This window comes from Bombina bombina, chromosome 1 (genome assembly GCF_027579735.1).
Source record: "Bombina bombina isolate aBomBom1 chromosome 1, aBomBom1.pri, whole genome shotgun sequence".
In the NCBI taxonomy this organism is placed as follows: domain Eukaryota; kingdom Metazoa; phylum Chordata; class Amphibia; order Anura; family Bombinatoridae; genus Bombina; species Bombina bombina.
This window is the reverse complement of record NC_069499.1, coordinates 841176774-841188836: the sequence shown is the minus strand read 5'-3', so window position 1 is coordinate 841188836 and position 12063 is coordinate 841176774. Positions and strand designations below refer to the sequence as shown.

At 39.5% G+C, this 12063-nt stretch overlaps 1 protein-coding gene across 1 annotated transcript in view; it reads left to right on the top strand.

Moving 5' to 3' along the window:
• ZFHX3 (zinc finger homeobox 3) overlaps nucleotides 1–12063 on the top strand; it is a 285532-nt gene that overhangs the window by 76164 nt on the left and 197305 nt on the right. Inside the window, exon 2 of the mRNA XM_053699463.1 lies at nucleotides 9500–9605. The gene's annotated coding sequence lies outside the window, so the exon portion shown is untranslated. The remainder of the gene's footprint in view (nucleotides 1–9499; nucleotides 9606–12063) is intronic.

Genomic DNA, 12063 nt, shown 5'->3' with positions numbered 1-12063 from the left:
TCAAACACTGACAGAATCCATGGATGGCAGGCTTTTGAGTGTCCTTGCAAAGAAAGGTGGCTATATTAGTCACTGATTTGTTTTTGTTTTGTTTTTGAATGTCAGAAATGTATATTTGTGAATGTTGAGATGTTATATTGGTTTCACTGGTAAAAATAAATAATTGAAATGGGTATATATTTGTTTTTTGTTAAGTTGCCTAATAATTATGCACAGTAATAGTCACCTGCACACACAGATATCCCCCTAAAATAGCTATAACTAAAAACAAACAAAAAACCTACTTCCAAAACTATTCAGCTTTGATATTAATGAGTTTTTTGGGTTCATTGAGAACATGGTTGTTGTTCAATAATAAAATTAATCCTCAAAAATACAACTTGCCTAATAATTCTGCACTCCCTGTATATATATATATATATATATATATAATATATATATATATATATATATATATATATATATATATATATATATATATATATATATATATGTATATATATATATATTATATATATAAAACTAAACCATTTATATACACATTTCAAGGTATTTGCTGTCCTTTTAACACAACAATACGAAAGAGGTCATATCCTTTGATACTGTTGACCGCCCTCTTTTGCTCCTAACCCTCCAATCCTTCAGCATTTGTGACACAGCCCTCTCGTGGTTCTCTTCCTACCTGTCAAACCGTACCTTTAGTGTAGCCTTCTCTGGGGCCTCCTCTGCCCGGTCACCACTTTCTGTTGGGTACCGCAAGGCTCTGTCCTCGGTCCCCTTCTCTTCTCAATCTACATGTCATCATTAGGTTCCCTAATTAAGTCCCACGAGTTCCAATATCATTTGTATGCTGACGACACCCAAATCTACTTCTCTGCACGAGACCTATCTCCTTCCTTGCTAACCCGTGTCACTAACTGTCTTTCTCACATCTCTTCCTGGATGTCCTTTCACTACCTCAAGCTAAATCTCTATAAAACTGAGCTCCTTGTTTTCCCCCCTTCTTCCAAAATCTCCACCCCCAATCTTTCTATAACTATCGACAACTCCATCATTACCCCTACCCTGCATGGCCGATGCCTTGGGGGTCACATTTACTCAGATATATCTTTCACTCCTTAAATTCAGTCTTTGGCTAAATCCTGCCACTTCCACCTTAAAAATTAGACATTTCCTTACACAAGACAATCAACCCGATCGTATACAGTCGGGCGGATTGCAGACCGCAGCCTCAGAGGCAGCGGACCAGTTAAGGAGCAGCGGTCTTAAGACCGTTGCTTCATAACTGCTGTTTCTGGCGAACCTGAGAGCTTGCGCGGAAACAGGGGCATCAGGGGCCATTTGGCCCTTGATAAATCAGCCCCTAAGATTTTAATCCACTCTTTCATCCTTTTCTGCCTCTATTACTGCAACTCTGTCCTCTCTGGTCTCCCCAGCGGCCGCCTAGCTCCTTTACAATCCATAATGAATGCTTCTGCCAGGCTCATCTTCCTTACACGTTGCTCTTCATCTGCTGCACCTCTCTGCCAATCCCTTCACTTGCTTCCAGGATTAAACACAAAATTCTCACTCTGACACACAAAGCCCTCAACTGCACTGCTCCCCCCTATATCTCAGACCTTGGGGCATATGTATCAAGCTCCGAAAGGAGCTTGACGCCCCGTGTTTCTGGCGAGTCATCAGACTTGCCAGAAAACAGCAGTTATGAAGCAGCGGTCACAAAGACCGCTGCTTCATAACCTGTCCGCCTGCTCTGAGCAGGCGGACACACATTGCAACAATACAACCCGATCGAGTACGATCGGGTTAATTGACACCCCCCCATGCTGGCGGCCTATTGGCCGCGAGTCTGCAGGGGGGCGGCGTTGCACCAGCAGCTCTTGTGAGCTGCTGGTGCAATGATGAATACGGCGAGCATATTGCTCGCCGTATTCAGCGAGGTCTGGCGGACCTGATCCGCACTGGAGGATCTGGTCCGCCAGCTTGTCTCCAGATACTCTCCCTCCCGTCCCCTTCGCTCTGCTCATGACCTCCTAATCTCCTCCTCTCTTGTTACCTCCTCACACTCCAGCTTACAGGACTTCTCCAGACTGGCTCCCATATTGAGGAACTCTCGGCCTCGCTCCACAAGACTCTCCCCTAGTTTTAAAAGCTTCAAGCGCTCCCTAAAGACTCTACTGTTCAGGGATGCATACAACCTACACTAACCTTTCTTTATACCAGTTCCTCTCCTCCATTGCTATCCCCTTGAACCCCCTTAGCATGTAAGTCCAGCTGTTTGTAGATCACCTTTTTAAGAGCTGACTACAACTATGTGACTCTTGGCAGGGCCCTCTACCCGTTTAAACCCTATAAATGTTTCCTTGCATTCTGCCAATGTTTATAGCGCTGCTGAATCTGTTGGCGCTCTACAAATAAACGATAATAATAATATGCATGTTGCATACATGGAAGCAGGTGCCTTTTTGTTCTAAATGTAATATTATTATTATTTTTTTATTATTAACTGTGTGCTAACACTGATGGAACCTACCTCCTACTGATATTCAATTCAGTATGAATAGGTACATTCCATTGTAAAAATATCCTGAAGCTAATTAAAGAGACAGTCTACTCCAGAATTGTTATTGTTTAAAAGGATAGCTAATCCCTTTATTACCCATTCCCCAGTTTTGCATAAACAGCAACAGTTATATTATTACACTGTTTACCTCTGTGATTATCTAAATCTCTGCAGACTGCCTCCTTATTTCAGTTTTTTTGACAGACTTGCATTTTAACCAATCAGTGCTGACTCATAAATAACTCCACAGGAGTGAGCAAAATGTTATTTATATGGCACCACGGGAGTGAGCAAAATGTTATTTATATGGCACACATGAACTAGCGCTGTCTATCTGTAAAAAAAATGTCAAAATGTACTGAGATAAGAGGCGGCCTTAAAGGACTTAGAAATTAGCATATGAGCCTACCTAGGTTTAGCTTTCAACAAAGAATATCAAGAGAAGAAAGTAAATTTGATGATAAAAGTAAATTGGAAAGTTGTTTAAAATTGGATGTCCTTTCTGAATCATGAAAGTTTCATTTTGACTAAACTGTCCCATTAAATTGTTATACAATTGAACAAAATTATTATGTTTGGATACATTTAATGCCTTTAACATGTTAATAAGGTTTGTGTGGAACTATATAACTGCTGTTTGCATAAGTGTGTTTTAAATTAAAGTGTTCATCATGTTATATTTATTGAGGTAACACAAAATAATAAAAGCTAAATAGATTAGATCAATAGCATTTGATACAGGTAAATACCCCAAGGCAGAGCATGCTGTGATCGGAGATGTCATCACAGAAAATACATGTCTGCAGAAAAAATGGGGCACATGCAGGAACTGTTTACGCTTTTTCTTTGCAGCCCTGCTCCACATCAGGCTTTTCTCTTCAAACAGACATGTTGCTCTGGCTGCTCTGTGTAAATTGTCCTTAACACAGTACAGCCAGAGTGAAGCACTGTTTGATGAGGGTCTGCAAAGCTGATTCCTGAATGTAAGACATTCTTATGACAAATATTTTTTTTTCTGCAGCTAATTTGCAATGTAATTTTCAATTGCTGCAATATATAAAATATTGCTTTATTCTCAAAATAATCAACACAAAGCAAATAAGATGGTTCCTTAGTGTAACTGCCTAATTTAAAGTAAAGGTCAACTTAAAAGTACAGCCTCACAGCATTGCATAGACATAAAAATAAGCAGGCGTTTAAGTCATTAATTTTTTTAAATCTATTTATTTTCTTATATTTTTACCTTTCAACAGCTCTGCCGATAAGCACAGCACTCCCGTCCGCCATCTTGTCTAATTGATTGACAGATGACGATTTTAAACCAACTAATCCTTGTCTCCCCCCGGGCCGAGACGTTTACGCAAAGGGGCTGAAAAGTTGTTTTTTTTTCATTGTCAGACTGTCTGCCAGGGGTGACCAGTGGGGGGTGGGGGAGGCAAGAGAGCTGTTTGGGAGGGATCAGGTAGGTACCAGGGGGTGGGAAGTGTCAGGTAGGAGGCTAATCTCTACACTAAGGGGTCGATTTATCAAAGGCTTTCGCCAGCCTTTGAGCCCACACGAGAACCTACATGCTGTATTTAACAAGCAGAGGTCATCAGCTTTGCTAACTTCTTTGCCACCTCTTGTTTGGGGAAATTCAATCTCCTTGGTCTTTTCCGACCGGGGAGATTGACAGCTCCTGCCCGCGCGTGATTGGCCGTGCGCGGGCAGGGGGCAGGATTGCACGCGAGTGCAAAATATCGCTCGTGTGCAATGCTGAATTTCTCCAGGAGAATGCAGACCGCCAGAGGCGAGCTGCGGCAGACAGGTGCGCCCCTGTCCGCTTCAGCTTGCTAAATTGCACCTTAAAACTAACATTAACTTTGAAGCTACCAAATTAACCCCTTTACTGCCAGGAATAATAGAAGTGTGGTGCACAGCTGCTATTAGCGGCATTCTGATGACCAAAAAGCAGTGGCAAAGCCATATATGTCTGCTATTTCTGAACAAAAGGGCATCTCAGAGAACCTTTTGCAAACATTTGTGCCATGATTGCGCAAGCAGTATGTAAATCATTTCTGTGAGAATTTTTTTCATTTGATGGCATTTGGAAGTGAAATGGTGGCCTGATATATATCAAAATGGGCCTAGATCAATACCTTGGGTTGTCTACTTAAAAGATATATATAGATTTGATTGGTAAATAATAAAAAACAAGGCTCTATTTCTGTTTAAATGGAGTGATAGCAAAAATGCTAAAAATGCTCTGGTATTTTGGGCAAGTTTTTGTCTGGAAGTCCCGGTAGTGAAAGGTTTAACTTGCATGAAATAGCCCAAAAACCTAAACATGTTATTACAGCCTTTGTATAGCAAATATGTATAAGATGTTTGATTGTGCTCACGTATTTCTGTTTATTTAGATGCTTAAAGACTTAAAAAACCTGAAAAATCCTGCAGCCCAGTGCATGATACTTGACTTGTATTACCAAGGGCGTAATTTCAAATTGGGAAAGGGAAGTGATATTTAGCGTAGTCATCTAGCAGACATGCAACGCTATATATTATATAGAGGCCTACTTATCAAGCCGTCAACTTTCTTGCATTCGACGGCACCAATACGCTCGCCTGACATCGCCTAACATCGCGGCCGTGGGCCTGAATACGCTCTCCATATTTATATAAAAAGCTGTCAAAAAGCTGCGCACCAAGTATGGGGCGATGCGCAGCGGACTGTTGTTAGCTAACAGTCATCGATCTCGTTGCTATTCGGCTTTTTCCCAGCTTTATTTATACCCTGTCACTAAACACCGCCACTATTCTACAATGTTTAACCCCTATCCCTCTGCTCCCGGACCCCGCCGCAACTAAATAAAGTTATTAACCTGTATCCTCTGCTCCCTGAGCCGACCGCAACTCTAATAAACTTATTAACCCCTATTCTGCCGCTCTCCGACACCTCCGCAACTAACTAAATGTATTAACCCCTATCCCTCTGGTCCCGAAGCCCACAGCAACTCTAATAAAGGTATTAACCCCTATCCCCGCTCCCGGAGCCCACCGCAACTAAATAAATGTATTAACCCCTAAACCCCTGGCCTCCCACATCACTACCACGTACTAAACCTATTAACCCCTAAACCGCCAGCCCCCCACATCGCCATAAACTAATTTAACCTATTAACCCCTAAACCTAAGAACCCGCTAACTTTACATTAAAATTACATCATCCCTATCTTATAATAAATTAAAACTTACCTTTAGAATTAAATTAAACTATATTAAACTATTAATTAATCTACCCTAACTATTATCCTAAAATTACATTAAACTATATTAAACTAATAATTAATCTACCCTAACTATTATACTTAAATTACATTAAACTATATTAAACTAATAATTAATCTACCCTGTTATATTAAAATTACATTAAACTACAAATTAAATTAACTATATTACATATTTAAACACCTAACCCTACTCTAATAATTTAAATCTACTATTAAAAATTACAAAGTTACAAAAAACTAACAAACACTAAGTTACAAAAAAAAATAAACACTAAGTTACACAAAATAAAAAATAAATTATCAAATATTTAAAGGGATATTAACCCCACATTTTTTCTTTCATGATTCAGATAGAGCATGCAATTTTAAGCAACTTTCTAATTTACTCCTATTATCAATTTTTGTTTGTTCTCATGTTATCTTGACTTGAAAAAGCAGTAATAAAAGGTTAGGAGCGGGCCCATTTTTAGTTCAGCACCTTGGTAGAGCTTGCTGATTGGTTTGCTACATTTAGCCACAAATCAGAAAGTGCTACCCAGGTACTGAACAAAAAATGGTCCGGCTCTAAAGCTTACAGTACTGCTTTTTCAAATCAAGATAGCATGAGAATAAAGAAAAATTGATAATAGGAGTAAATTAGAAAGGTGCTTAAAATCTCATGCTCTATCTGAATCATGAAAGAAAACATAAGGTTTAGTATCCCTTTAAACTAATTACACCTAATCGAATAGCCCTATGAAAAGAAAAAAGCCCCCCCCTAAAATAAACCCCCCCTAGCCTACAATAAACTACCAATGGCCCTTAAAAGGGCCTTTTGCGGGGCATTGCCCCAAAGAAATCCGCTCTTTTATCTGTAAATAAAAATACAAACACCCCCCCAACAGTAAAACCCACTACCCACACAACCAACCCCCCCCCAAATAAAATTTTATATAAAAAAACCTAAGCTCCCCATTGCCCTGAAAAGGGCATTTGGATGGGCATTGCCCTTAAAAGGGTATTTAGCTCTTTTTCCTTGCCCAAAGTCCCTAATCTAAAATTAAAACCTACCCAATAAACCCTTAAAAAAACCTAACACTAACCCCCGAAGATCCACTTACAGTTTTTGAAGACCCGACATTCATCCTCAACGAAGCGGCAGAAGTCCTCAGCAAAGCTGGCAGAAGTCTTCATCCAATCCGGCAGAAGTCTTCATCCAGACGGCATCTTCTATCTTCATCGATCCGGCACGGAGCGGCTCCATCTTCAAGACATCCGGCGCGGAGCATCCTCTTCAATCGACGTCTTTTTGAACAATGAAGTTTCCTTTAAATGACGTCATCCAAGATGGCGTTCCTTAGATTCCGACTGGCTGATAGAATTCTATCAGCCAATCAGAATTAAGGTGGAAAAAATCCTATTGGCTGTTGCAATCAGCCAATAGGATTGAGCTTGCATTCTATTGGCTGATTGGAATAGCCAATAGAATGCAAGCTCAATCCTATTGGCTGATTGGATCAGCCAATAGGATGAAAGCTCAATCCTATTGGCTGATTGCAACAGCCAATAGGATTTTTTCCACCTTTATTCCGATTGGCTGATAGAATTCTATCAGCCAATCGAAATCTAATGGACGCCATCTTGGATGACGTCATTTAAAGGAAACTTCATTGTTCAAGAAGACGTCGATTGAAGAGGATGCTCCGCGCCGGATGTCTTGAAGATGGAGCTGCGCCGGATGGATGAAGATAGAAGATGCCGTCTGGATGAAGACTTCTGCCGGATTGGATGAAGACTTCGGCCCGCTTGAATGAAGACTTCTGCCGGTTTCGCTGAGGACTTCTGCCGCTTCGTTGAGGATGGATTTCGGGTCTTCAAAACTGTAAGTGGATCTTCGGGGGTTAGTGTTAGGTTTTTTTTAAGGGTTTATTGGGTGGGTTTTAATTTTAGATTAAGGACTTTGGGCAAGGAAAAAGAGCTAAAGGCCCATCCAAATGCCCTTTTCAGGGCAATGGGGAGCTTAGGTTTTTTAGATAGAATTTTATTTGGGGGGGAGGGTTGTGTGGGTGGTGGGTATTACTGTTGGGGGGTGTTTGCATTTTTATTTACAGGTAAAAGAGCTGATTTCTTTGGGGCAATGCCCCGCAAAAGGCCCTTTTAAGGGCCATTGGTAGTTTATTGTAGGTTAGGGGGCTTTTTTTTATTTTGGGGGAGCTTTTTATTTTCACAGGGCTCTTAGATTAGGTGTAATTAGTTTAAATATTTGATAATTTATTTTTAATTTTGTGTAACTTAGTGTTTTTTTTTTTTTTGTAACTTAGTTGTTAGTTTTTTTGTAACTTTGTAATTTTTAATAGTAGATTTAAATTATTAAAGTAGGGTTTGGTTTTTAAATATGTAATATAGTTAATTTAATTTGTAGTTTAATGTAATTTTAGTACAACAGTTAGCGTAGATTAATTATTAGTTTAATATAGTTTAATGTAATTTTAGTATAATAGTTATGGTAGATCAATTATTAGTTTAATATAGTTTAATGTAATTTTAGTATAATAGTTATGGTAGATCAATTATTAGTTTAATATAGTTTATTGTAATTTTAGTCTAATAGTTAGGGTAGATTAATTAATAGTTTAATATAGTTTAATTCTAAAGGTAAGATTTAATTTATAATAAGATAGGGATGATGTAATTTTAATGTACAGTTAGTGGGTTGTTAGGTTTAGGGGTTAATAGGTTAATTTAGTTTATGGTGATGTGGGGGGCTATCGGTTTAGGGGTTAATAGGTTTAGGCAGTGGTAGTGATGTGAGAGGCCAGGGGTTTAGGGGTTAATAACTTTATTTAGTTGCGGTGGGATAGGGGTTAATATATTTAGTTAGGTGGCGGCGGGGGCCGGGAGCAGCGGGATAGGGGTTAATACTTTTATGTAGGTGGCGGCGGTGTTGGGGCAGCAGATTAGGGGTTAATAAGTATAATGTAGGTGGCGGCGGTGTCGGGCGGCAGATTAGAGGTTAATAACATGATGTAGGTGGCGGCGGTGGCAGGGCAGCAGATAGGGGTGTTTAGACTCTGGGCTTATGTTAGGGTGTTAGGTGTAAACTTTACTGGTTTTCTACCATAAAAATCAATGGGATATCGGGCAGCAGCGAACATAAGCTTTCGCTGCTTTCAGACTCCCATTGATTCCTATGGCATCCGTGGCCTCCAGGGCGGCGGATTGAAAAGTAGGTACGCTGGGCCGGAATAGTGGCGAGCGTACCTGTTAGCAGTTTGATAACTAGCAAAAGTAGTCAGATAGTGCCGAATTTGTATTCGGAACATCTGTAATGACGCAAGCATCGATCTGTGTCGGTTTTAGACCGGCGGATCGTATGTTACGTCACAAATTTCAACTTTTGCCGGTCTGTAGGCTTTGATAAATGAGGCGAATCAAGCTCGCCACAATTACGCTGCAGAATTCCAGCATATTTGCTGTTGACGGCTTGATAAATAGGCCTCATAGAGTGATATATGAATATCTGTTAAATGTATACATTACATACATTCATATAATTAGTGATTATTATGCATCTGGTGTTTATTTTTTAAATAATTTTAGAGAAAAGGTAGAACTGTAGCACAAACCTCAAGCAGAGAAGACAGTAAAGAAACAATGATTTGTAATTATTTATCTCACATTCTTGTAGAATTGTGTATCAGGACTGATAATCGTATATGGCTTCTGAGAAGACAGGAATCAATTGCTGAAGTCTAAAAATGCTTCCCTTCCATACCCTCCCCTTACTGCTTCAGGTAGGTCAGTTTCTATCTATTTGGATTATGATAGTTTGAGATGGAATTGTGCTTCAAATCAAAATGTTTTATTAATTGCACAAAAGAAAAAGAAAGTTTAACCGGCTGTCTAAATACTGCATGCTCACTACTGTTCGATCCAAAACACACCTTAAAGGGATATAAAACTCAGAAATGTTCTTTTGTGATTGAGACTATGGGGCTGAATTATCAAGCTGCGAATGGAGCTTGATGCCCCTTGTTTCCAGCGAGCCTTCAGGCTCGCCGGAAACAGAAGTTATGATGCAGTGGTCTAAAGACCGCTGCACCATAACTTGTCCTCCTGCTCCGAGGCGGTGGACAGAAATCAACCCGATCGAATACGATCGGGTTGATTGATACCCCCTGCTAGCGGCCGATTGGCTGCAAATCTGCAGGGGGGGAGGGGGTATTGCAGAAGCAGTTCTGGTGAACTGCTTGTGCAATGATAAGTGGCGACAGCTACATTGTATCATGTCCGCTCGCACTTTGATAAATATGCCCCAGAGCATACTATTTTTAAAAGTTTCCAATTTACTTCTATTATCAAATTTGCTTAATTGCCATGATATTTTGTGTTGAATAGATACCTAGGTAGGTACCTAGGCATCTGAAGCACTGCATGCCATGAAATAGTGCTGCCATCTAGTGCTCTTGTAAATGGATAACATTCTTGCACAGCTGCTGCCATAAAGTCCTCCAGAAATGGGGCGGGTCTTAAGCATATACGTCCCTGCTTTTTAACAAAAGAGACAAAGAGAATGAAGAAAAATTGATAATAGAAGTAAATTAGAAACTTGTTTTAAATCACATGCTCTATCTGAATCATGAGATAGAAATGTTGGGTTTCATATCCCTTTAACCATTCTTGAGGATTCCACCCGTGATCTTTTAAGCGTTCGCCTCATACAGATATACCTGTACACATAATCACCATGATCATGCAGGAGGAAGTAGGATAAAGTTACGTGCTCACCTGCTGGTTTTAGCTGATTGTACTGTCCACTGTACAGGTGCTTATCGGGATTTCTAGTCCTCATCCTGAGTGGAACCAGGTTGCATGCTCCTGATATTGTTTATGGCATGATGCATCTGTACATTTACTGTGCCTATGTACCTTGTTACAGTTACTCTTAGTTTCCCCCCATTTTACATTACTGATTTTAAACTTATTTAAATGGTATAGACTTGAATTGCAGATATCATTTAAAAAATGGTCTTGGTTTTCCAAGATGGCCTTCACCAGAAACAAGTAGCATTGTTGAGAATTAATACTGAAATGGATAACAAGTAATTACCATTATCAAACAGAAAATTACAAGTGGCACAAAGTGTTAAATCTCTTTGTATGAATTAATGAAACCTAATATGGTTGAATAACTGATATGTTTGTTACCAGCACACATTGGTTCATTACTCTGTGTGTTTAAAGTCACTAAGCTGTGTGTTAATGCCACAGACTGGATTAAATCACTGCTCGGAGTGTGTTGCTGGCACAAATTGGTTAAATTAATAATCTATGTATTTTACTGGCACCTGGTGGATTTAAATTACAGCTATGTGTGCTGCTGGCACATAGCTGTTTAAAATACTTTGTCATGCCTGGGAAGGTTAGCGGACACCAGTTGGGGGATTTCACACAGGGCTGCCATTAGCAGAAATTAAGCCTTGTCTGAGGAAAATCCCTGGGTATCTCCTTGTTTTGAACCTAAAGTTTATGTACCTGAAGACTTGCAAACCTCATCTGCATTTTCCTTTAGGGATAATCCTGAGTTGACATCCTGTCCTGAAATTTGCTTTACACAAAATGCTGCCTTTTATTCTGCTGCTAGGCCTCCTTGTTTTGTGTCTAGGGACACTCCTAGAAAGCACACACAGAATTCTAAGCGTATTAGTTCTGCAAGTTATGGGTTGGTTCCTAGGAAGTGTAAATGTAGAGTTTCTAAAAAATTCCTAAGATTCTTAGACAGATTCTGCCTGTGTAAGACATTTTTCTTCCTCTAGTGATCTCCCCCCTTCTAAGCTCAGGATAAGGAAGCATATGGGTCTGTTCCTCTATGCTAGATCAAGTACATTTGTTAAAAGCAGTTTTTATTGCATTTTAATTTTAAAGGGGGAAGTAGCAAATGCAGTTGGTGTAGAAATTGATTAATGTTAGATCACATTTCTTCTGTTTTTATCCAGTTGAAAATCTGAGAAATAGTTAACAACTGGTCACAACTTTTATATTTAATTCTGGTTTCTTGTTTGTTTCCTTTTTGTCTGAATCTATTTTACAGGTTTGGAAATATGTGACTTAAGTTGATTTTCCAGATTACCTAAGCACTCTATTATCCTTGAAAACATAATTCAAAATAGACTATAAAAAAAATGTATCAAGCAGTATGTTCTATATACAGAGCTATTTCATATGGTGCGAATTTGGCCAGTTTTTGAATTG